At 48.6% G+C, this 24,567-nt stretch overlaps 1 protein-coding gene and 2 pseudogenes across 1 annotated transcript in view; 2 read left to right on the top strand and 1 right to left on the bottom strand.

The window, feature by feature from the left end:
- LOC125964844 (uncharacterized) overlaps positions 1-24,567 on the top strand; it is a 165,336-nt gene that overhangs the window by 10,210 nt on the left and 130,559 nt on the right. The gene's annotated exons all lie outside the window — the stretch shown is intronic.
- Positions 2,618-4,324, bottom strand: LOC125964804 (thimet oligopeptidase-like; annotated as a pseudogene).
- On the top strand, positions 6,382-7,059 carry LOC125964858 (serine/arginine-rich splicing factor 3-like; annotated as a pseudogene).

The following is a 24,567-nucleotide window of genomic DNA, read 5'->3' as shown; positions in this document are numbered from 1 at the left end:
ATAGGTAAATGAACACATTTCTAAGGAAGGGCCAGGACATGAACAAATAGAAAATTTTCATTTTCAGTCACAAAGCCACAACAGACATAAAAATGATACAGACAACAAGTGCTACGGTCATTCAAAGAAGGCATAGAATTGATACAACAAGGATCTCCTCTATGGCACAGGGAACTGTACTCAATATTTTGTAATAACTTATAAGGGAAAAGAATCTGAAAACGGAATCACTGTGCTGTACACCTGAAACGGACACGACATCGTAAATCAACTATATTTCAATTAAAAACCAAACAAACAGACAACAGCAACAACAAAAAACCAGAGAGGTCATAGAAGTTCTTATGAGATTCCAGAAGAGAAGAGAAGCCAAATGAGGACGGGAGAGGAGGCTTTTGAATCGGTTCAGAGGAGAAGTCACAGAGGAACTAGTCTTTGATCTGAACTTGAGATTAAGCTTAAGATGCATTAATCTGAATTAATTAAGATTGCAACACAGGGATATTACAGATGAAAGTAATCACATAAACTTACTCTACTGAAACTTGCAGAGGTTATGAGTGTTGTTCAAGATCCCAAAGCAAGTGCATTGTGGAATCAGAATTTTAAGTGAGGCCTAATGAACTAAAAACAAAGAAACACAGAAACAAGCCCTTCCTGTGACACCACGTTGCCTTTGAAGTCGTTTTTTTTTTTGGCGGGTTGGCAGAAACTGGTTCCAGTGTTTCTTGCAGGAATGACTGGCCACAGGACTGGGCGTCGTAGCTTCCTGCCAGGCGGCCGAAGGTCGCAGGCAGGTGGGTCACTGGGACACACGCGGAGGGGCTCCTGCCCGGCTCCCTGGCCGCTCAGTGCCCCTGCCCCAGAGCGGGGGTGGGGGCCCCAAAGCAGCCTCGTCTGAGTCCCCTGCCACTAGAGAGAGTATTGGCCCAACACTTGTAGAAAACGGGGACCTTGCTGGCAGTTCAGTGGAGGGACACAAATAAATCTTTGCCGACTTTCTGCTGAAGCTCACGAGGGTTCACTCCTAAGCCTCTTACAAGGTCAGCTGCCGAGGCTGGGAGAGGTGAGTCGGGGCTCGCCCTCCACCACGGAGAGATCGCTGGTTAAAGCGCTCACGAGGGAGTGAACCGCGTGTCCGCACCGACACGCACGGGCAGACCTCGTCGATGCCTTCTGTTCGGGGTATGAAGCCCTCTCCTGCCTCTTCCAGGCTCTCTAGAAAGCATGTGCAGAGCCTCCCACCCCACCCTCGGACTCCGCGGGCCACAGCTGGAGGGACCAGCCAAGGAACCGTGGCAGGAAGAGGCCAGAGGTCAGCGGGCCTCGGCCGGAGCCCGTCAGTCGGTCCCCATTCACACACCACCAGACGATCCTCTTGACCTGGGCAGTAGCCGCCAACCGACCGCTGAGGTGAGCCCGGTGCGCGCTTGGCTACCTGGCATGGCTGGGAACCCCAGGATCTCCTGGCAGAGGCGGGCATTCTCCTGGGCCGGGTCCGCGGGCGTCTGCATGTGCAGGGCCTGAACCACCTTGGCCAGGACGATCTGGCACAGGTTGAAGAGGCCTGGGGGACGGGAGGAAGGAGACGGGGGGCTGGCACCGTGTCCAGGCCGCGCTTTCCAGCCGGGCAGACCGGAAGCCCCCTTCCCTTCCCTCGGTCCGGCCGCATCTGGGTTGGCCTCCCGGGACTTGATGAGCTTGTCCAGCAGCTCCTGAGGGACGGTGCTGCCCGTGCCCCACCAAGACTGGCAGCAGCGCCAGGGCCTCCCAGGGCACGGCGCCCCCGGCCCCAGAGTCTTCCCTCTGGTTCTCATCACCGGCTGTCACCAGACTTGCATGCAACGTTCTTTTCTTTTCTCTTGTCGTCTTTACGTCCCTCAGCCACGCAACCCGGTGAAGCCCTGACGCTCGCTGCCGCGTCGATACACCCTGAGAACACGATGCTCAGCGAGAGAAGTCATACACAGAAGGACACACAGGGCGTGACCCCACTGAGGGGAAACGTCCAGAGCAGGTAGATCCACAGAGTCAGCGAGTGGGTTCCTGGTTGTCAGGGGCTGGCGAGGGGACGGAGTGATAGCTAAGGGCGTGAGGGACATTTTCGGGGTGACGGAAATGGTCCAAAGCAGTAGTGACGTCTGTACAGCTCAGTAAACTGTCCCCACACGCCCCGGTGCAGCCTGTGAGAGCATCGCGCTCAGGATGAAGGGCTGACCACAGGAAGACTGAACGAGCAGTGGGTCCTGGGCCCAGACGCTCAGCTGGCGCCCCCCACGTGGGGAAGTCACTGGGACTTGCTGAGCCTCCACGGAGACTGGCAGCAGCCCCCGAGCTCACAGGGCACTGCGCCCCCGGCCCCAGAGCCTTCCCTCTGGTTCTCATCACCGGCTGTCAGCAGACTTGCAGGCAACGTTCCTTTCTTTTCTTTTGTCTTTTTCCAAGGCAACTCTTGAGTGCATGTATTTAACATGCAGGGAACCAGCCCTGACTCCTTGATCTGGGTCTTCCAGCCTCTAGAGCCTCGAGGACATCCATTTCCGTTATTTATGCGCCCAGTGCCTGGGGTCTGATGATGGAAGCTGACACCGAGGGCGTCACCACGTGCGGGGTGATGTCAGTGGAAGAATCCCATGGCGAGGGCCTGCCTGAGGACCACGCACGCCCGGGCCCTCCCCGCCCCCTGCCTGCAGCCCTGCGCCTGGGAGCGGAGCTGGTGCATCGCGTGCCCGACGTCGTGGAAGTTGGTCTCCCGCTCATCATGCTGCAGCAGGGAGGGCAGGTTGGGCGTAGGCTTGGTGAAGTTGGCCACCATGGCCGCGATGGCGATCTGGCAGCTCCCATCGTGCTGTAGGCAGCCCGGCTGCAGGCCGAAGCAGGCCACGTGCCCGGACTTCCCCACCCTGCGGAGGGACGTGGATGGGGCCCCGCTTCGACAGAGGAGCCCCGGCCCACGGCCGACAGGTTCCCCCACGCACGCACCGAGGATAGAGGTCAGGTAGAACTTGCCGATGGATGACCTTGCCCGAGGCCGCGTCCCAGACCGTTTAGAGCCTCACGTCTTCGTGACACATGCTGGTGCCCTCCTCCAGGTCGAAAGTCAGCCCCAGCAGCTCCTGGGAGATGCCCAGCAGCCCGCGTGTGAGCGCCTGCATGGGGAAAGCCTCATTGAGCAGGTACTGGTTCACGTGGTAGCGCGTCTCCTCCCCCTGGTTCATGTAGCAGCGCAGGTCCCAGGCGTTGATGGGGCCGTCCAAGTGCAGGCCCCGCCTCTGGCACTCGGCCTTCTTTAGCTCCAGGATCACGGCCGCTCCTGCTCCCCGAGGGGCTTCAGCTTCTGGGCCAGCTCACCTGCGGGCGGAGGGGAGAGGCTCGGCTACGTCACCGGGGCGGCCCCCCAGCCACCCCCGACCCCGCGCCCCTCGAGGCAGAATGAAGGGTCTGGGAAGGTGACCCCCAAGGGCTGACACAGTGGGGTCTCAGGCAGCACCACGTCCGGTCAAGGTCCGCCTGACCCCGTCCCCACTGGGACTCAGGGGGAGGCGGTGTTACCTAGGACAGTGGCCACCACCTGGCTGGTCTTGTCCACGTTCATCTCCAGCACGGAGTCGGCCTGCGTGCGGAACCCCAGCAGGCGGGACTTCAAGGCCTGCAGCCTCACCAGCTCCCTGAGGATCACGCAGTTCTCCTGGAACCCAGAGACGGAAGGCGCTGGGGACCGAAGGCCACGCCCTCCCCGCGGGCCCCGGGCCAGGTCTCTGCAGGCGGGCAGGGCTCCCAGGCCACTGGCGGGCACAGCCAATCCCCCTCCCTCCTCCTCCTGGCCCGGATTTCTAGACACTTTGGTGCTGTCCTAACACGTGGTCTTTATTAACACAGGTCCTTTTGGAACCAGAAACGGCATGAACGTGATGGGCTCCAAGGCCAAGGGCAGGAAGAAATGCGGCCAGTCTTTCCAGGAGCCACCAAGGGGCCTCCCCGGGCTCAACAAGACAAACACGGCTGCCGTGCAGACAGTGGCTCAACCCCACGGCGCCCGAACACCCAGCCCCTGGACGGTGAGACAGCTGTTGCTGCAGGTGGCCCGTGGCTCACTGATGAGGCCCGGCCCCAGGCGTACGCCACCTTCTCTGGGGCCACCTCTCCGGTCTGCAGTGGGGTTCTCCTGGGAGCCCCCAGTCACCACGGGACCAGCGTGGCCTGTCTGTAGCCCAAGAAGGTGGGGACACAAGACTGTCCCCCGTGCCCCCCGCATCACCCGCGAGGCCGAGCGAGCACCAGTGGTGTCTGCGGGGAAGATGAAGGGCTCACGCACAGCCCCCATCTACAGAAGCACAGACTGCAGCCACCTGCGCTATGGAACAAACACAAGTGTCCACGCAGGACCCGATGTCTGAGTGTCAAGGCCATGCCCGGGCCACGGTGAGAAGGTGCATCCCCCATGCAAGCCACAGAGAGGGGATGGGGGGGCCATCTGCGATTCTGAGCTCATCGGGCATCACCCCAGAGGGAGAGGGAGAGGGAGAGAGGTAGACAGAAGTACAGAGGGAGAGAAAGAGAGAGGGAGGGAGAGACGTCTCTCCCTTCCCTGGGGGTTCTCTAGTGCAGCCAAGGCTGAAAACCACTGCATTTTGGGAGATGGGTCCTCGTGGAAGAGTTAAATAGTAGCTCATGGCATTATTGACACATACTAAAAAAGCCCCAAATCTTGGGGAGTCAGGGAGGGGAGTGTCGGCTGCCTCGTAAACGAGGAGAGATTGGGCATCAGGGGAGGTGCCTGTGCAGCCTGCGCCCAGGGCCCCGCAGACTTCATCTCCCAGCGGTGGTCCTGGGCTGGAAGTCAGCGGGGAGGTCAGGCTGTCCAAGCATCGACGTTGACTTCAGGGCTGATCTAAAAGGCGCCTGGTGTTCATTGAAGCAGAGAAAAGAGAAAGCAGTAGGGAGAGGATGGGAGTGGGAGGGGGAGGGAGCCCCCCTCCTCAGCACTTCTACCGCTCTCCCTCTCTCTCTCCTCTGGAGAGGGAAGGAGGTGGAGGGAGAGGGAGAGAGAGATGGAGAGGGAGGGGGGAGAGGGAGAGAGAGATGGAGAGGGAGGGGGGAGAGAGGGGGGAGAGGGAGAGAGAGGGGGGAGAGGGAGAGAGGGGGGAGAGGGAGAGAAGGAGGACAGAGGGAGAGGGAGGGAGGAAGAGACCTCTTTCCCTCTCCCTCTCCCCCCTCTCTCTCCCTCTCCTCTCCATATCTCTCTCCCTCTCTTCCTCTCCCTCCCTCTCCCTCCATCTCTCCCTCTCTCTCTCTCCCGCTCCCTTGTCTCTGCCTTGCCATCTCTCCCTCTCTGGGAGGGAGTGAGGGAGATGAAGAGATGGAGGGAGCGGGAGAGTTGGAGGGAGAGGGAGAGGGAGAGGGAGGAGAAGGAGGGAGCGAGGGGGAGGGAGGGAGGGAGGGAGGGAGGGAGGGAGGGATAGAGGGAGGGAGGGAGGGAGGGATAGAGGGAGGGAGGGAGGGAGGGATATAGGGAGGGAGGGAAGGATGTGTTTCGCTCCCTCCCTCTATCCCTCTCTCCCTCTCCCCCCCTCTCTCCCTCTCCCCCCATCCTGCTCTCTCTCCCTGTCCCTCCACCTCCTTCCCTCTCCAGAGAGGGAAGGAGGTGGAGGGACAGGGAGAGGGAAAGAGGTAGAGGGAGGGCGTGCGGAACAGGGAAACAGGGACAGGGAGAGAGGAAGGGAGAGAAGGACAGGGAAGAGGGACGGGGGAGGTGGGAAGACGGAGGGGGGAGGTGGGAGAGAGACGGGGGAGAGGGAGGGGGTAGAGGGAGGGAGAGGGTAGAGGGAGAGGGATGTGGGAGAGCGAGGGGGAGATGGAGGTGGAGAGGGAGTTGGGAGAGGGACGGGGAGAGGGACGGGGAGGGGGGAAGGGGGGGAGGGAGAGAGGGAAAGAGAGAGACGCAGAGGAAAGAGGGAGAGGGAAGGGGGGGGACAGAGGGAGAGAGGGAGGGGGAGAGGGACGAGAGGAAGCAGGGAGAAAAGAGAGAAAGAACACACCATGTACATTTCTGTCAAATGACACCGGGGATCCTTACACAACCAGGAGAAAATAACACAGCGAGGCTCTTTCTCAGCTGGAACTGGAACTGCAGATGGGGCCAAACACCACCAGGGTGGCCACACATGTCCAGCTGCCGCCGCAGCCCCCTGAGTCTGGTCACCAGGGCTCTGAGTGTTTGCTCCAGGGACCTGGGGTTCACCCTGTCACCCTGGAGGTCGGGCCTAGACAGCAGCGCCCCGGGCTGGACACATGGGGGGAAAAGCATCTCCACAGGACAGCTTGTGCGAGCCGATTCAGCTGCGAGATTCTAGAGGCCCGGGATCACCCTGTGGCCCATGAAACCCAGGAGCCAGGAGGGTCTTGCATCGGGATTCCTGTCCGTTGGACTGTAACGTTTGTGTAAGGAATCTTGGAAACAGTGGTAACAAGACTGAATTCGAACGAGCTTTAGGGTATTATGGACCACTCCGAAGTGTGTGGGTTGCTAAAAACCCTCCCGGCTTCGCTCTTGTTGAAAATGAAGATCCCCGAGGTGCAGCGGATGCTGTCTGAGAACTAGACGGGAGAACACTCTGTGGCTGCCGAGTAAGAGTGGACCTGTCCAATGGGGAAAGGAGAAGTCGACATCGTGACCGCCTCCTTCTTGGGGTCGTCGCCCTCGAGATGATTATCGGAGGAGGAGTCCTCCCCCTCACCACAGATGTCCAAGACGGAGAAGCTTCTCCCGCAGCCGGAGCAGGTCCCTTTAGTAGATGTAGGAGAAGAGAGAGATCACTGTCCCAGGAGAGAAATCGCAAGCCGTCCCGATCTTTCTCTAGGTCTCCTAGCCGATCCAGGTCAAATGAAAGGAAATAGCAGACCACTTTGCAAGAGGAGTGGTGCACAGGAAATAACTTCATTTGACAGGAGTATGTACAGAAAATTCAAGTTTCGTTTGAGACTTCCGAAGCTTGATGCACTTTTTAAATGTTTTAGCTGTTCACATTTGTTTGTCTCTTGGGCGGTGACACATAAACATGTCATTCTCTGTGGTTTGAAATGGGTCATATGAGGCATGTAATATGAAGAATTGTTTCTTTACAATGTTCTCTTAAGCAAAATTGAATTTGCTTTGAATTTTTGGTCTTGCCTAGACTGATAATAAAACTCTAACTCCTGCCCACCTAAAGTGTGATGTTTATTATTATGGAAGCAACACTGGCAAACATTGAAAAGACTTTCTGTAGCTGGGATATGGTATGCAGCTGTAGTTAAGCAAGCAGTCTTTAAAAGGTGCTGTGAACACAAGCCAGCAGGTAGAAGTGAAAGCCGCACCCTTACCCTAGATTAGAGGTTTAAGAATTCCACTAGTCTTCACACTGGACAAGAGGTTGTCCAGTGAGTTTAGAATCTAAGAAGTTTCAAGGAAGTTAGTTTCCCTTTGAGTTAGGTCATAAGTCCCCTCTGTGATTGCCGTACATGAATACATAGCTCTTTGTAATGTTTTTTGGAAGTTGAGATGATCAAGATACCAATGTCTTGCCAGATGAAGAGTATATTGTAGAGCTGAACTTTGAGTTACTGTGCAGTTTTCTTTTTCATGCTGTCATTTGTAATATGTTTTGTGAGACTCCTTGGGATTAAAGTTTTGGTTCCAAAAGGAACAAAGAAAACAAAAAAAGGATCCACCTGCCAATGCAGGGGACACGGGTCCGAGCCCTGGTCCGGGAAGATCCCCTGTGCCGCAGATCAACTAAGCCCGTGGGCCACAACTATTGAGCCTGCGCTCTAGATCCTGGGAGCCACAACTACTGAGCCCCCATGCCACAACTACAGAAGCCCGCACAGCTAGAGCCCGTGCTCCGAAAGAAAAGAAGCCACTGTAATGAGAAGCACGTGCCCACAACAAAGAGGAGCCCCTGCTCGCCGCAACTAGAGAAAGCCCGTGTGCAGCAATGAAGACCCAACGCAGCAAAAAAAAAAGACGATACTGGCCAGGTGATCAAGGGTAAAATTGTTTGTCACAAGTCCCGTTGATGGGGTGTATCCTTGATGTGTGTATCCTTGATGGTGTGTATCCTTGATGATGTGACCTGAGGAGAATGACATTTTTATCTCTGTCTGGATCTTCTGCCCCAAACCCCGTAACTCCAGCCCAACCATAAGAAAAACATCAGAAAACCAACAGACAAACAAATTGAGGGACAAAATACCTGACCAGTCCTCCTCAAAACTTTCAAGGTATCAAGACCCAGGGACGTCTGAGAAATGTCACAGCCCAGAGGAGACTGGCACAGAAAAAGGATGTTAGGGGAAAGCTAGGGAAATTCTAGTAAAGTGTGGACTTTAGTTAATAATAACGTATCCATCTCGGTTCCTTAGTTGGATAAGCATGTCGTACTAACGTACTAAAGTACTAACGTGTTGGAAATAGGGGTACTGGGTCGGGGGTCCACAGCACTCTGCACACTCTGTACAGATCTTTGCAACTTTTTTGTAACTCTAAGCTATTCTAAAATTAAGCAACTACTAAACAGAGATAAGAATGTTATTTCCCTGATTTGAACATGCCTGAGTTTGTTTTCATGGTCACATTTGTGCTATCTGGATGTGTCTTGGAATCAGTAGCAAAGGAGAGTTGCCAGCCCCTGGGAAGATGCGGCTGGTTTGCAGGTGGCTTGCTCTGGAGCTGAAGACCACGGTGGGAAGTCTGCAGCCTCGGGCTGCACTTAGAACCATGGGAGGGGATGGGCCAGCTCAGTTAGGGATGGAACGTATAAATAAAACTCTTTTTCTTTTCCATTATGGCTTATCACAGGATATTGAATATAGTTCCCTGTGCTAGACAGTAGGACCTTGTAGCTTATCCATCCTATATTTAATAGTTTGCCTCTGCTAACCCCAAACTCCCAATCCAACCCTCCCTCCCTCTTTCTCCCCCTTGGCAACCACAAGTCTGTTCTCTATGTCTGTGAGTCTGTTTTTGTTTCGTAGACAAGTTCATTTGTGTCGTATTTTGGATTTCACATATAAGAGAGATCATATATGTGTCTTTCTCTTCTGACTTACTTCACTTAGTATGATAATCTCTAGGTCCATCCACGACGTTGCGGCAAATAGCATTATTTCATTCTTTTTATGGCTGAATATATTCCATTGTATATATGTACCACATCTTCTTTATCCATTCATCCATGAGTGGACATTTAGGTAGCTTCCACATCTTGCCTATTATAAATAGTGATGCAATGAACATTGGGGTGCATGTATCTTTTCTTTCTTTCTTTCTTTTTCTTTCTTTCTTTCTTTCTTTCTTTCTTTCTTTCTTTCTTTCTTTTCTTTCTTTCTTTTTCTTTCTTTTTCTTTCTTTCTCTCTTTCTTTATTTTTTTGTCACACAGTATGTGGGATCTTAGTTCCCTGGCCAGAGATGGAACCCATGCTCCCTGCACCGGAAGCACAGAGTCTTAACCACTAGACCACCAGGGAAGTCCCAGGGGTGTATGTACATTTTTGAATTAGAGTTTTCTCCAGATCTATGCCCAGGAGTGGAATTGCGGGACCCTATGGCAGCTGTATCTGTTCTCTGCACGTCTCACATCAACCACCTGCACTCCAATCCTTGCTCTCAACGTCATCTTTGGGGAACACAACCTGCGACAGGGACCTTGACAAGAAGAAATGGCTCAGGGAAAAGCTACCTGCACAGGGAGGAGATAGAGGCCATCGACCCTGGGGTGCGGCGGGGAGAGTGGGCACGGTGATTTGTCATTTCATCCCTGATACTCAGCCCTCCTGGCTGCCCCACTCTAGGTCACCTCGGGATACAGAGGTGACCCGGTTAGAGTCCCAGCCTGTGCAGGAATCTAGGGGCACCAGCGGGTCTGAATAATATTAGTGCAGGGTCTCCCCCATGGCACTGGGGTTATTTGGGGCGGGTCATTCTCTGCTGGGGGCCCCTCCTGGGCACTGTGTGGGGTTCAGCAGCATCCCTGTCCCCACCCATTTGATTCCAGGGGCCCCTTCCCCCCCAGTTGTGACAACCACAGATTTTCCCCAGACATCACCGAAGAACTGGGTGAGGCGGAAGCAGGATGGCCCTGGGTGAGGACAGCTGTGTTGAAGCAAGCAGCCTGGCTTAGGGCAGGGTCCGCCCCAGTCCCGTCAGAGCCTGCATTTAGAACTGCCCCTTCCCTCTCCCACCTCCCATGCCCTGCAGTGGTCTCCGAGACATCATCCCCGTGTAACAAATCACACCTTCTCAGTTTACTGTCCCTAGCACCTAGAAGAGTGTCTGCTATGTAGTAGATGCTTCCTAAATACTTGCTGAATAAAGGAGTTGAATAAAGGGATGAGTGGATGAATGAATGAAGGTTACCATGGAAGGAGGGGGGAGATTCCCTTTCTGGCTCTCGGGGGTTGGGATATCAAGTGAAAGATCCATCCTAAATAGGCTGACCAGCCTTCCGGGGTTCCCCGGAAATGAGGGTTTCCCCACAGTTCCAGCGCTCAAACCTGAGCGGTCCTGGGTAAACTGGGGGCGGGTGTTGGTCACCCTGTGTAAACACAGTAACAATTGCAACTGCAATAGCAATGGCCGAGGACCTCTACGGTCTTATTGACCAGGCCCAGTTCTTTACCTGGCGGGGAAGGGTGGGCCGGGATTGGAATTCCGGTGATGCAGGGTGGGCGGGTGAGGGCACACCCCGAGCTTGTGTAGGGGAGTCCAGGAAGGTTCTGGAGGAAGTGACAGTGACACAGGAGGGAGGGAGGAGTCTAAGAAGAACATCCCACACGACAACGTGTGCCAATGGCCCTGGGCCCAAGGTCACACCTGACCAGGGCTTGCTTTTTTTCTTTTTTTCTAATTTACTTTTTCCCACATGGATATGCAATTGTCCTAATGCCATTTATTGAAAACTCCTTAATTTCCCCACTTTCTGTCATATCAAGTTCTCATCTGTTTCTGGACCTTTATTCTCTACCATAGAGCTATACGTCCCATCCTTGCACCACTAGGGCTGTTTCATCACTATAACTTTATTTTTTATTCATTTATTTCTTTGGCCGTGCCGGGCGGCATGTGGGATCTTATTTCCCTGACCAGGGATCGAACCCGCACCCCTTGCAGTGGAAGCTCAGAGTCTTAATCGCTGGACCTCCAGGGAAGTCCCCAGGGCTTGCTTTGACATCCATCGAATGGTGGCGGGTGGGCACGGGGAGCAGCTGTCTGTGAGCCATCCTGTGTAGAAATGCAGGGTGGAGGGCAGGACAGCTGGAGCGGGAGGGGAAGAGGCGGAGGGGGGAGGGAGGGATGGCGGGCGGGCGAGAGACAGACAGAGAGTTTCCGGAGACACTAGCTCTGGCCGTGTCCTAGGGCATGAAAGCTGAAAATAGCTCCTAGTGCCGGGAGCCTTGGAGCCGGAGCCTGGGAGCCAGGGTGACTGGCTCTCCTCCCTGGTGTGTGTGTGGGGGGGAGGGGGGGTGGGCTCCGGACTGCTCAGGCTGGGAATGGGGTGCACGGAGCAGGGACGGAGCAGGGACGCTTCTCTCTGGGACCTCGCGGGCCATCCTTAGCTCACAAAGTTGAGCCACTCCTGGCCCTACGAGTGGGGGGCTTATCCTCCCTGTCCCCTGGATCACACCCCCTCACACACAACTTCCTCTTGTGTGCTCCCAGCAACCAAGAGAATCTGTTTTTAAAAGATTTGGGGGAGGGGGGGTAAACATACAAACAAGAGCAGAATGGATACTTTTTCAGAATGGGAATGGCTCTGTGTAACCCCATCCCCAAGGTAACCAGAGTCCTGACCTCTAACACCCTTGACGAGTCAGCCTTGGTCTGGGCTTGCAGAGCCACGGAAGCCTCCTCATCCCCTCCTTCAGACCCCGTCTCTCCCTCGGCGTCTTTGTGAGAGGCACCCGGGGAAGTGGGACTGCTAGGCTGTACTGCTGCTAGAACTCCACCTGGGCTCCACCAGGCTCCAGCCCCCCGCCCTGTGCACCTCTCTGACCCTGAGGCACCTCAACTGGTAGGAGCGGCATCACCTTCCCTCCCGGGACTTGTGACACTTAAGGGAGACACAGAAAGGACAAGCGTTTGGCTCCCTGGCTGGCAAAGAGCAGGTGCTCAATTGTCATAAGTGTCCGTATCAGTGAGGGTTCTCCAGACAAACAGAATCCATAGGCTGTGTGTGTATACACACACACACGTACACATGTACACGCATACAAAAATATACAGCTGTGTATATATGCAGTACGCATACAGACATATACACATATAGTATATGCAATACGCAAATACATATATACACACATATATATAATGCATAGTTTGTATATATACAGTATGTCTACACACATATACACATAATATATACAATAGACACATACATATACACTATACATACACACATATGAAATGCATAGTTTGTATACATATACAGTATGTACACATTCGTATAAGATATGCAATATACACACCTAGGTTCGTCTATATCATACATATATACACACATACAGATATTTAGGTGTGTATATATACAGTATACATACATACACATATAATATATGCAATACATACACGTACATACATATAGACACACATATACACCTACATATAGAAGCATGTACAATAAAAATATATATGTACTGCATCTATAAATTCGTCGTATATATACATACACATATCATATATAGGATACATACACATACATATATACCATGTATACACACACACCTATATGTAAATATGTGCATGTACATACACATATAAGTACACACGCAAGTGTGTATATAGAGAGAGTACCTACATATATACATATAATACCTATACACATACAGGTATACAACATATATACACACCTATATATCAATATACACTGTATACATACATACATACAGTGTACATATACTGTACATATACACACCCATATATCAATACATGGGTGTGTGTATATATACAGCATGTTCACCTTCATAATATGTATACTGTATATATACACATACATACATGTATACAATATATACACACAAATATATAGGCTTGTATGTATACTGTATATAGTACTTACACATAGACTACAAACGCATGCACATATAAACATATGTGTTTACATATATATATAATATCTATACACACATATACACATTAATAGGCTTGTATATATTCAATATTTTTACATATATAGTTTCGTTTTAAGGAGTTGACTCTTGTGACCGTGAGGCAGGCAAGTCAGGGCAGGACTCTGGGCTGGAGACACAGGGAAGAGCTGATGTGCCAAGTCCATTGGAGGAACACTTCCCTCTTTCTAGGGCACCTCATTTTTCTCTCCAGTCCTTCAACCGATGGACGAGGCCCACCCACGCCGCGGCATTGCCAATCTCCTTTACGCAAAGTGGACCAATTTCAGTGTTAATCTCTTCTGAAAAATACCTTCCTGGCCACATCTGGAATAATGTTTGTGGTTGCCGGGGCCCCACACAGTGCGCACATGAGATTAACCATCCCCGTGGCGATGATGACACTTTATTTTCTCCCTTGACCATTGTCACTACTATTCCAATTAAAATGGCAGTGCTATGAGGGCAGGGCATTTCCTTTTTGGCCAGTACTGAGCGTCCGCGGTCTGGTGCCTAGCATAGGCTAAATACACGGCATTTTTGTGAACGGAAGCTGGGATTCCAGCTGTCATATTTAATAGGAATTATAGTCTTATTAGTGTGTGTGTGTGTGTGTGTGTGTGTGTGTGTGTGTGTGTGTGTGTGTGTGTGTGTGTGTGTGTGTGTGTGTGTGTGTGTGTGTGTGTGTGTGTGTGTGTGTGTGTGTGTGTCACGGTATGTCGAGGTCAGGAGTCGAACCCGCCACCACTGGCCCTGAGAGGTTTGGCCGGATCCCAACTTCGGGCCGGTGGGTGTGGCCAGGGGCAGCCGATGACGTGCGTGGGAGCGTGCGTGCGTGGGAGCGTGCGTGCGTGGGAGCGTGCGTGCGTGGGAGCGTGCGAGCGTGGGAGCGTGCGTGCCTGGGAGCGTGCGAGTCGACGAGGCGGGCCGCGCGCGCCGGGAGTGTTTCAGTCCGGCCCCCGGCTCAGTGTGCTCGCCTCACGCCGGCCCGAGTTCGCAGCAGCGCTGGGGGCCCCGGGCCTGTGACCACAAAGAGGGAGCCGGGGCCCGGACGGGAGCGCGGCGGCGGCAGCTGAGGCCCAGGCCAGGCCCCGGCCCTTCAGCCGCCCGCCTGCCCGTCTGCCCCGCCCCCGCCGGCGGCGCCGCGCCCCTCCCCCAAGCGCCAGACTAGCGCGGTGCGGGGACCGCGCGCGAAGACATGGGGGAGAAGCTGGAGCTGAGGCTGGAGTCGCTCTTGGGGACCGAGCCCGCCGTCTGCCCGTGGCCGCTGCCGGTCTACGTAAGTACCGCCCGTCCCCTCCTCCCGGACCCCCGCCCCTCTTTCCCCACGGCGCGCGCTGAGCCCACCGAGAAACGGAGCGACTCGAGTCGCCAGACCCTCTTTGGAGCCCCCCTTCCCGCCCCGCCGTGGTTCTCCGCGGCAGTTTCCAGCCCCCGCGCGCAGGGTGGGCAGAGGGGAGCCGGCGCCGGCCGGGGGCGTCGACTCGGCCGCGGGGACCCCGAGCTTCTGCGGTGCGCCCGAGCCGGTCTGCGGTTGGCTCTGCAGGGCTGGGGACCCTGGTCCCCCCAGGCCTGGACTGCCGGCGGGCTTGCCCTTCTGTACTTTAGGATCTGACATGTAGGGTTTCTTTTTCCTGGTAGTTTATTCTTAGCGCTGTCAACGTGCTCAGTTTTTTTGTTATTTTTCAGGGCACCCTTTTCTCCCTCACTCCAGTTTTATTGTGTTTCTGTTTTGTTTTGTTTTAGTTAGGCATTTTGTCCCTCTGATCTTGAGTGGGTGGGCTGGCAGGACACTTGGAGAGGAGGCGTTCTGTTCCCTGATCTTGAGTGGCCTTTGGAAAATGACAGGCCAGACGGAAATGTACACAGGCGTCGGGTGATTCCAGAAATGCAGGGTGTCGGGCTAGGTGGGCGCCCGGCCTCTCGTCCCCCGTGGCGGCGTGGTGCGCGTGTTCCTTGTGTCAGGGTTTACGCTTGGGCCCCGCAGCCCACCTTCCGGAGGGAAAGCGCAGCGGGCGCCTTGGGCCGGCGCCTTTGGGGCACCCTTTCGTGCACTCGGCTTGCTGGGGACCGTCCTCCAGGCGACCCGGCCCTCGCGCGGGCTCCGTGTGTGTCAGTTTGTGGAAAGTGTGTCGCGGCCGGGGTCGGGGTCGGGACGCTGGGACCGCCTGGGAGCCGATGTTGACTCCCGGGCCCCGGTTCTCCGCAGTTATCTGAGGCCCGAGGGTTTCCAGCCCACCACCGCGCACTGGCGCTTTCTATTTTTGCCCTTCCTGTGCCCGGAGGCGCGGCTGAGCCTGGGCTCTGGCTTTTCCGGTTGGGTAACTCCGGGTGGCCCTTGTGGGCGGCCTGAGCAGTGGGCAGGGCGGGGAGACATCCCAGGGGAGGGAAACTGAAAGTGGGGAGAACCTTCAGAAGTCCAGCTGATCCACTTGCCTCGCCTTCCCGCCCCTCTTACTGCACTTGTCATGCACGGGTTGGCTGGCCGGCGCATTTTTCAAAATGTAATCATGTGTTTATCCTTAGTAGCCGTGAAGCATAGTTCACTTGTAGTGCACAGTTGTAGGAGTTTTGACAGATGATCGCCGTCAGGCGGCAGAGCAATCCTGTCATGCCATTTGCTGCCCTTTGGCGCCAGCATGCCTCTAGCTTCTTGGCCGCTAATCTCCTGTCTGTCCCTAAGGTTTTGGCTTTTCCAGAAAGCCAGATTAACGGAACAACAGCATGTAGCTTTTTGATTCTGGCTGCTTTGGCTCAGCAAAACCTATGCGAGATTCATCCCGGGTTTGTTTTTTGTTGTTGTTGTTGTTTTAAACATTGATTTAGTTAGTTATTTACTTGGCTGTGCCGGGTCTTAGTTGCGGCACATGGGATCTTCATTGGCGCATGCAGTATGTTTTCGTTGCAGCGTGCGGGATCTAGTTCCCCGAGCAGGGATGGACGCCGGGCCCCCTGCATTGGGAGCGCGGAGTCTTAGCCACTGGACCACCAGGGAAGTCCGTCATCCCTGTTGTTGCGGGTATGAGAAGCCACTCCTTTTTCTGGCTGTGTTGTATTCCATGTTCCGTTTGTCCATTCGCCTGCGGGTGGCAGGACTTGTGGGATGTTTCCAGTTTTGAGGGGATCAGGAATAAAGCTGCTGTAAACATCCCAGGGCAGGTTTCCATGTGAACTCGGGTTTTTACCTCACTTGAGAAAATACTCAGGAGTGGGACTGGGATCTGTGCTAAGTGTATGTTTAACAACCCTTCTGCATCTTAGAAATTGGTATTTTTGAGTATTGGAAGAGTTTAGAAATGCACCGTGACCCAGCACCCAGGCACTTGAAACGAAGTTGAAAGTTCATCTGGAGATGGTCACGTTGTCCCCATCTCTGTCTTTTATTCGAGGCAGAGCAAGGCCACAGATTTGTAACCCTTGTAAGGAAGGCCTCGTGCGTCCAGGCCCTGGCAGGACCCAGCTTTCTAGTGGTGGGCGGTTCTGAAGTGGAGAGAGCTCTTTCCCTTGCTGGCCAGACCTCGCTTGGCAGGGTGCGGGGTGTGCTGCCTGCCTAGCCGGGCGCTCTTTCTGCCGGTCAGCAGCCGTTCCTGGTGTGTCTGTCCTACTACCAGTCAGGCGGTCAGGGGCCCTAGTGAAGTGCTCAGCGAGCCGCAGCCTTACCAAAGCTTTGCAGGTAATGTCTGCTACCCTCCCATTTCCCTGCTGAGGAATTTTGCTTTCTCATGGGAAGTGAGGGGGCAGTACTTTATAAGAGTTCATATTTTGTGATGACTCGATGCTGAATACGTTAAGAAAATGGGCTCCTTCCGGAAGCTTAACTTCTTAGAAGGTCAGATTACTCATGTGACCGCACGTTTGAAATGAGTGAGCTTGTTTGTTCATTGATTCATTCATTCTGCAAGCACCTCCTGGATATTTAGAGTGAGTGTTCCAGGGGGCACGGAGGACAGTAGACAGTATTCTTTTTTTTTATTTTTGAATTTAATTTATTTTTTTATACAGCACGTTCTTATTAGTCATCAGTTTTATACACATCAGTGTATACATGTCAATCTGACTCGCCCAGTTGAGCACACCACCATCCCTACCCTCCCCCCGCGGCTTTCCCCCCTTGGTGTCCATACGTGTGTTCTCTACATCTGTGTCTCAACTTCTGCCCTGCAAACCGGTTCATCTGTACCATTTTTCTAAGTTCCACATACATGTGTTAACGTACGATATTTGTTTTTCTCTTTCTGACTTACTTCAGTCTGTATGACAGTCTCTAGATCCATCCATGTCTCAACAAATGACTCAACTCCGTTCCTTTTTATGGCTGAGTAATATTCCATTGTGGATATGTACCACCACTTCTTTATCTATTCGTCTGTCGATGGGCATTTAGGTTGCTTCCATGACCTGGCTATTGTAAATAGTGCTGCAGTGAACATTGGGGTGCGTGTGTCTTTTTGAATTATGGATTTCTCTGGGTGTATGCCCAGTAGTGGGATTGCTGGATCATATGGTAAGTCTATTTTTGGTTTTTTAAGGAACCTCCATACTGTTCTCCGTAGTGGCTGTATCAATTTCCATTCCCACCAGCAGTGCAAGGGGGTGCAAGAAGCTAACCTTTTAGCTTCTCTTTGTTCCTTGATTGTAGTTAAGCTTCATCTTGCCTCAGGGCCTTTGTATTTGTTTTTCCCATGTTCTGGAAATAGTATTTCCAGAAAAATTGTCCATAAATGATTCCTTTCTATTCTTTGGCACTCATCTCTTAAAGATATTTTTTCCTTGATTGTCCTACCGGCCTAACTTAGTCCCAATTTATCAGATTACCTTACTTCTTTCACAGAATAATCATAAAACCAAATATTATCTTTGGTGTCTCTTTGTATTTAGATGAACTTCTTCCCAAAGAACTCAAGCCCCACAGTGACAGAGGTTGTTACCTTTCTTATCCCTTATTCTGTGTCTTAGAACTGTGTCTGGCATGTAGTAATCACTCGAGGACTGTTGACTGTGTAAAGAATATGTGAGTAGATGAACAGATTTGGAGTTATTTAAGGTCACTCTTAATGATGACTGGTGTTGGTGATTAAATTAAAATTGTAGGTTTTAGAGTTGGAAGTGATCTTGCTGAGTCTCAGAGCTATGGCAAAACTCTCCCTACTGTAGCATCCCTGACAGATGATCAAGTCTGAGCTTGAATCACTGTATATGAAAGACCCTAACCAGGGTAACCTCGTAGCTTTCTTCAAGCAGATCACAGCCTTCCATGGGAGTTTGCTCCCTATTAGTCAGCTGTAATTAGGAGAAAACAGTTTGATTTACCCAGAATCATCTTCTCTCAGTCTCCTTGTTCTAGTTCCTAGAGAATAGACAGGACAGAGTTTCCTCTAAATTACATCCTTTGGGTTTGCACTCCTGCTTGTAACAAAATAAGCACCATGCTATGGCAAAATTCCCCTTGATTGTCTGCCACTTGTTGCTACATTCCTTGTTAGTGTTTAGAAATAATTTGTCTTAATGTTCCACATTATAATTGATGGAGTACAGAAGTAAAAGAGATCTCGGGGTTATGTCAGAAGCAATCAGACAGATATTTTAACTTACCCTTTTAATGTATTTAATGCTGACACTGTGAGGAATTGAGCAGTATAGTCACTGCGTTATTGCCATTGCTGAAAAAATGTCTGTATGGTGAAATTTATGGTCACTTTGAAAGCATTAGCTGATGGGGGAATTGTCAGCTACATCTTAGAGCGCTGAGCATTTCTCAAAACGTTGTGATACGAAACACCCCTGTCTTTTCTTGTATTTCTGTGACATTCACCTACTTCACAAAAAGCATTCGTCATATTCCTGAAATAATGATGGGCTTAGTTGAGATTCTTTTGGGTCCTAAGGGACCAACATATGTGCATAATAGTGTCCAGTTACACAGAGCCTGGATGTTTGGCTCCAGACTGAAAGCCCCATGGAGTCGTTTTTTCACATCTGTTCACCAATGTGTATGAATGGGAGAAAACCAAAGTTCTGGTTTGTTTGGTCAAGGGGAGCCACACTCCTTTTACTTTTGCTGTGACAAACAAGTAAGGAGGTGTAAAATATCTGAAAAGAGCCTCTGAAGGTTTGGTAGAACGCTTAAGTGGGATGTAGAGACTATAAAACAAAAAGAAAAGCAAGTGAGTACTGCTGGCAGACTTTTTCAAGGACAGCTAACAAATTAATAATAGTAGTAACAACAATAGTAAGATTGATTTTCAAAGACTTAAGAGTGGCATGGATTCCTAACCACTCTACATGTATTAACTCCACGCCACAGCCCTGTAAAATGGGTGAGGTTATTAAACCCTTGATTTTCAAAGAGGAAGTGGAACACAAAGAAGTACCACTCCTGAACTCCCACCACTAATAAGTGGTGGAGCTGGGGAAAAAAGATCCAGGCAAATTAATTTTACAGTTAGTGCTCTTCACACGTAGGTTATATCCCACAGGTAATATTTGCACATTTTGAAATCATTTTACAAATACTATTTTTACCCCTAAAGTACACAGGGAATACCCAGGGAAATTGGCATTCTAATTATTTTTATATCTTTGCCAATAATCTGTTAACTAAAATGTTCCCTTTTTTTCTGATACTTTTACAAGTCATTAATTAAATGTTGCTCACTTTTTTTTTTGTTGTTGCTCACTTTTAAGGCCAATCTGTGAGACATTATTTAACTTGTCTACTCTAAAGTTCCAGCATTAACTCAGGCGGGGCTTCACCAAGTACTGACCATGTGACCTTGGCCTCTCATTGCCTCAGTTTTCTCATTTGTAACATGGGTGTAATAATAGTCTTATTTCATACGCCTATGAGCAGGAAAACTATATATATATATATGTGTGTGTGTGTGTGTGTGTGTGTCTATATATATGTATTTAAACGTCTTAGAATAGTGTCTGGAACATGATAAGCATTATAGAAGTATTGACTGCTGCTACTAGTACTGTTATTAGGAGAACTAACTGTTGAGAATAATCCTTCATATAGTGGTTTATTCCACTGAAGATAAAGGAAACTCATAGAATATTAGAAATCAGATTAAACACAGAAAGCCAGTAAAATACACCAGGACAGAAGATGATGAGAGTGTGAAAGCATAGAGAAAAAAATGCTTTTTCTTTTTCTTTTTCTTTTTTAAAGAAGGAAAGAGCCTAGAAATAGGACAAAAACTATTCATTGGCTATACTGACATGGAGACCGCTGGTGACCTTCATAAGTAAAATTTCAGGACAGGGGGCAGAGAGATTATGGTGAGAGAAGTCAGGTGGATGTAAATTATACAGTAAATGGGACGTGAGGAAATGGAAACAATATATGATGATAACAATTTTGAAAAGTTCAGACATGAATTGGCTAAAGAAGATATGCAGGGATTAGAGCATGAGGGAGGCTTTCATGTTACACGTATAGATTTTAACATTTTAAGTTGGAGTTAGTAGTCTAGAATGAGGTTGAATTTTGGCAAGAATCATTCATAAGGAGTAGTAGATGGGTTGTAGAAAATGCAGAGCTGTGAAGTACTTGAGAAGATGAGAGAAAATGAAATGCTATCTGTAGTGCACGTGGCCTTTTAACTTGAGCTTCTGTAGTGAAAGGGAATACAAAGATCAATGCAAATGCTAATGAATTAACGGATTTGGCAGTGGACTATTTACTGACTTCTGTGTTCCTAATGAGTTATGAAGCACCTCACCAGCTCAGAGTGAAGGAAGTAGAGAGGATAGAGGAAAATTTGAGGAGGGTAGGGAAAGCTTCTAAGAAAATAGTCCTTAAGGAGAATTAGAAAGAGTTTACTGTAAGAGCAATATTTCCAGTCTTGAAAATCTATTTAAAGTTGGTGATTATTAATTTATTGGAATACCAATTTGCCCTGCCACATGATTTTTCTCCAGCTACCTGGATATAAGTTACACAGAGGCAGAAAAGAATGAGAGATAACAATCGAGGGAAAATACAATTAGTATTTTTTTTACCTTTTTCCACTTTCCCGCTCCAACTCTGGGAAGCCTTCATGGACATGGCTGCCCTCCCAGCCTCCAGCAGCACTCTGTTATCAAAGAATTCAAAGAAATGGAACATAGGTTTCCAACTTATTAATTTAGCAAAATCAAAAATTGTATATAATGTTTTCTGTTGGCAAAGATTTTTGCAATACAATTTGGTTCCATCTTTTGACAAGTAATTTGGCAATGTCTAGCAAGATAAAAATGTTAATAGCTTTTTACACGTTAACTCTAATTCTGGAAGCTTATGCCGATAAATAATTTATAATCCAGAAAATTATTATATAAAGATGCTCATTCTCATGCCATTTGAAATAACAAAAAATTGGAAACACCTTTAATTGTTAACAATAGGAAAACAGTTTAGGAAATTATATCCACTTAGTAGAAAATGACACAGTTACTATATTATAATTACACGATGATGGAGCAAAATAAAATAATGCTTAATAAAGAAAGAATGAAGAAAGCGGACCTAAAATTGTGTCTTCCTTATGACAGTAATTATGTAAACATATCAATATTTATTAAAACTTAAAACCAAAATAAGGTTTTAAAAGCTCTGTACCAGTAATGGGGATTTTATGTTTGTTTCAAAATATTTTTTAACATAACTCTTATAATTTTGTTTTGTCTACTCCTTTTCTTAAGAATTTCTGACTCTTACCTCATTTTTCATTTCATGGTTTCAAATAAAGTCAGCAATTTTATCATCAGAGAAGATTAGACTTATTTGACAGTTCATAATTCCAAGTTATTTGGTATAAAAAGACCATATACACTTGTAGGAGCTTTCAAAATAAAATTTCGAGAATTTTTTTTTTTTTTTGCTTAGTCTTTCCTAGTATGGAGATGAAGCAAACTACCTAAAATTGCTAGCCATTCTTCTTTCATTTTTCTCATTTTATTGATTTACCTTGCCCTTCACAGAAATGATAACAAATGAGTCTGCAGTTGCATCTGCCAATTTCTTAAATCCTATTATCCACATTATGAAATCATACTAGTATGAATGCTTCCAGTATTTTCAGAGCTCTTTAGTTAGTATACTTTAGCATTCTGTATGAAGTATCTCATGTAAGTGTAAAATTTAGACTCAACTTCTGGAAGCTTTTGATTTCTTAGTTCCAAAGTGAGAGATCCTTAGTTCAGCCATAAGATTAACAATTACTTGTATAGTAAGAAGCTCCTAATTTATTGTTTTATGGATACCTGGCAGTTTTCTTGCCATTTCTCGGAAGTTCTCTATTAAACACATTCTCTCTCTTTCTCTCTCTGTCTCTCTCTGTCTCTCTCTGTCTCTGTCTCTCTCTCTCTCTCTCTCACACACACACACACACACACACACACACACACACACACACACTGTGATTAAAAGCACAGATTTTGGCATTATGAAATCTAAGGTTCAATTTCCAGTTCTGTAGTTTCTGGGCCACTTCACTTTAGGCAAGTAACCTAATGTCTCTGAACCTTGTTGTTTTCATCTGTAAAATAGAAATTACAATTATATCAGACAATCCTCAAAACATCCGTAATGATTTTAGAGTTTCAGAGTCAGGTAAAAGCAGGCACTCAGTAAATGGCTAGTGCTTTTATTACTTTATTATTATTTAGGTCTTGGTTTTCCTTGAGTGTGTGAGTCCCCATAATGAAATGTAATTTCCAGTAGATTGAGTAACACCTGTTTTCACCAAAAATTTTAACTGAGTTCATTACTTTCTGTGCAACCCAGATTAGTTTTCTGCCTCTTTTTCTGTGCCGTGTGTAGGTGTTCAGTAGATTTATTTAATAAATGTATGAATGCGTGAACGCGTAGATGAATTTTTAAATGCTTCTTTTTGAGAAGGTCGAACAAATGTGACACAGTAGAACAGATAAGAAAATAATCCATGGAAAAAATGGCAAAGTCATGTATGTGCCCAGGGCCAGCCTAAGAAGAATTGCTTTTTTTTTTTTTAGGAAAAATGTGTTGAATAGCTTATTTTAATTATTTTTAGAAGTTAAGTACAGGGACTTCCCTGGCGGTCCAGTGGTTAAGACTTTGCCTTCCAATGCAGGGGGTGTGGGTTCCATCCCTGGTCGGGGAGCTATGGTCCCACATGCCTCACAGCCAAAAACCCAGAACATAAAACAGAAGCAGTATTGTAACAAATTCAATAAAGACTTTAAAAAGTGGTCCACATCAAAAAAAAAGTTAAGTACAAAAATTTGCTGATGACTTACATATTTAGGACCAATAAAATAAAGTGAGATTAGCTGCACTAAAACAGAATGTTGAGCTACATTCACATTAAGTGACATTATATAGTCTAAATTTATGGAAAACTTCTGAGATGGTGAGTGACCTTTGAGCAGAAAAAGACAGAAGGAGAAATGGCCTTTTCTACATTCTATTGTGCCTCTAAGTAAAATGCTTGGTAATCTAGCTACAAAGCTCTATGTCATTTGGCTTTAGGCACGTACTGTGATTTACCTTGTGAAGATCAGATTTTGCCATGGAGAGGATTTGTAAAAGTATCACACGTTCCAGTACCGTTGGCAACCACAGCTACCAAAAACTCCAATTTAAATTGATGAACCTAATATCAGATGATAGTATCATTTCCTTGTGGGTGTTCTGAGGAGAGGTGGGTAGGAAATGTATACAAGTGAATACTTTATTGACTGAAATAACAATTCATCATTTTGAAAACATAAAATACATTAAAGTTGTTATAGCATCATACATTAATGTTTCACTGTATTTTAGACATGGCCTACAATCAATGTTTTCTGCCCTTTGAAACAGAACCATGCTTGTGGTATGCATTAATCATATAAAAGATGAAACACTGAAAAGAAGTTCAGCCTTTAAAGACAATTTGCTTTGATTTATTCAGTGGGTTCTCCTAAAAAGTTAATACCAAGAATTATTGCTTGTTAAATTGGAGTTAGAAATTCTTTCAGAGTTACTATTTCTTTTATATCAGTATCAAGGAAGGCAAAGCAAATTTACATATTTATTAGGAAATACAGGCACATAATCATAAAACAAGAAAACACAACGTTTTTATAGACTTTATTTTTTAGAAGTGTTTTAATTTTACAGAAAAATTGAGAAGATAGTATAAAGTGTTTCCATATACACTATACCCATTTCCCTCTCTGATGATCAACTTATATTAGTATGTTCCATTGTTACAATCAGTGAACAAATATTGATACATTGTTGTTTACTATAGTCCATACATTAGTCCAGTTCCTTAGTTTTTACCTAATGTCCTTTTTCTATTCCAGGATTTCATCCAAAACATCACATTACATTTAGTTGCCATGTTTCCTTAGGTCCCTCTTGGGTTTGATAGCTTCTCAGATTTTCCTTGCATGACCTTGGCAATTTTGAG

This window comes from Orcinus orca, chromosome 6 (genome assembly GCF_937001465.1).
Source record: "Orcinus orca chromosome 6, mOrcOrc1.1, whole genome shotgun sequence".
In the NCBI taxonomy this organism is placed as follows: Eukaryota; Metazoa; Chordata; class Mammalia; order Artiodactyla; family Delphinidae; genus Orcinus; species Orcinus orca.
The sequence above is the reverse complement of the archived record's forward strand: the minus strand, read 5'-3'. Positions and strand labels throughout refer to the sequence as shown.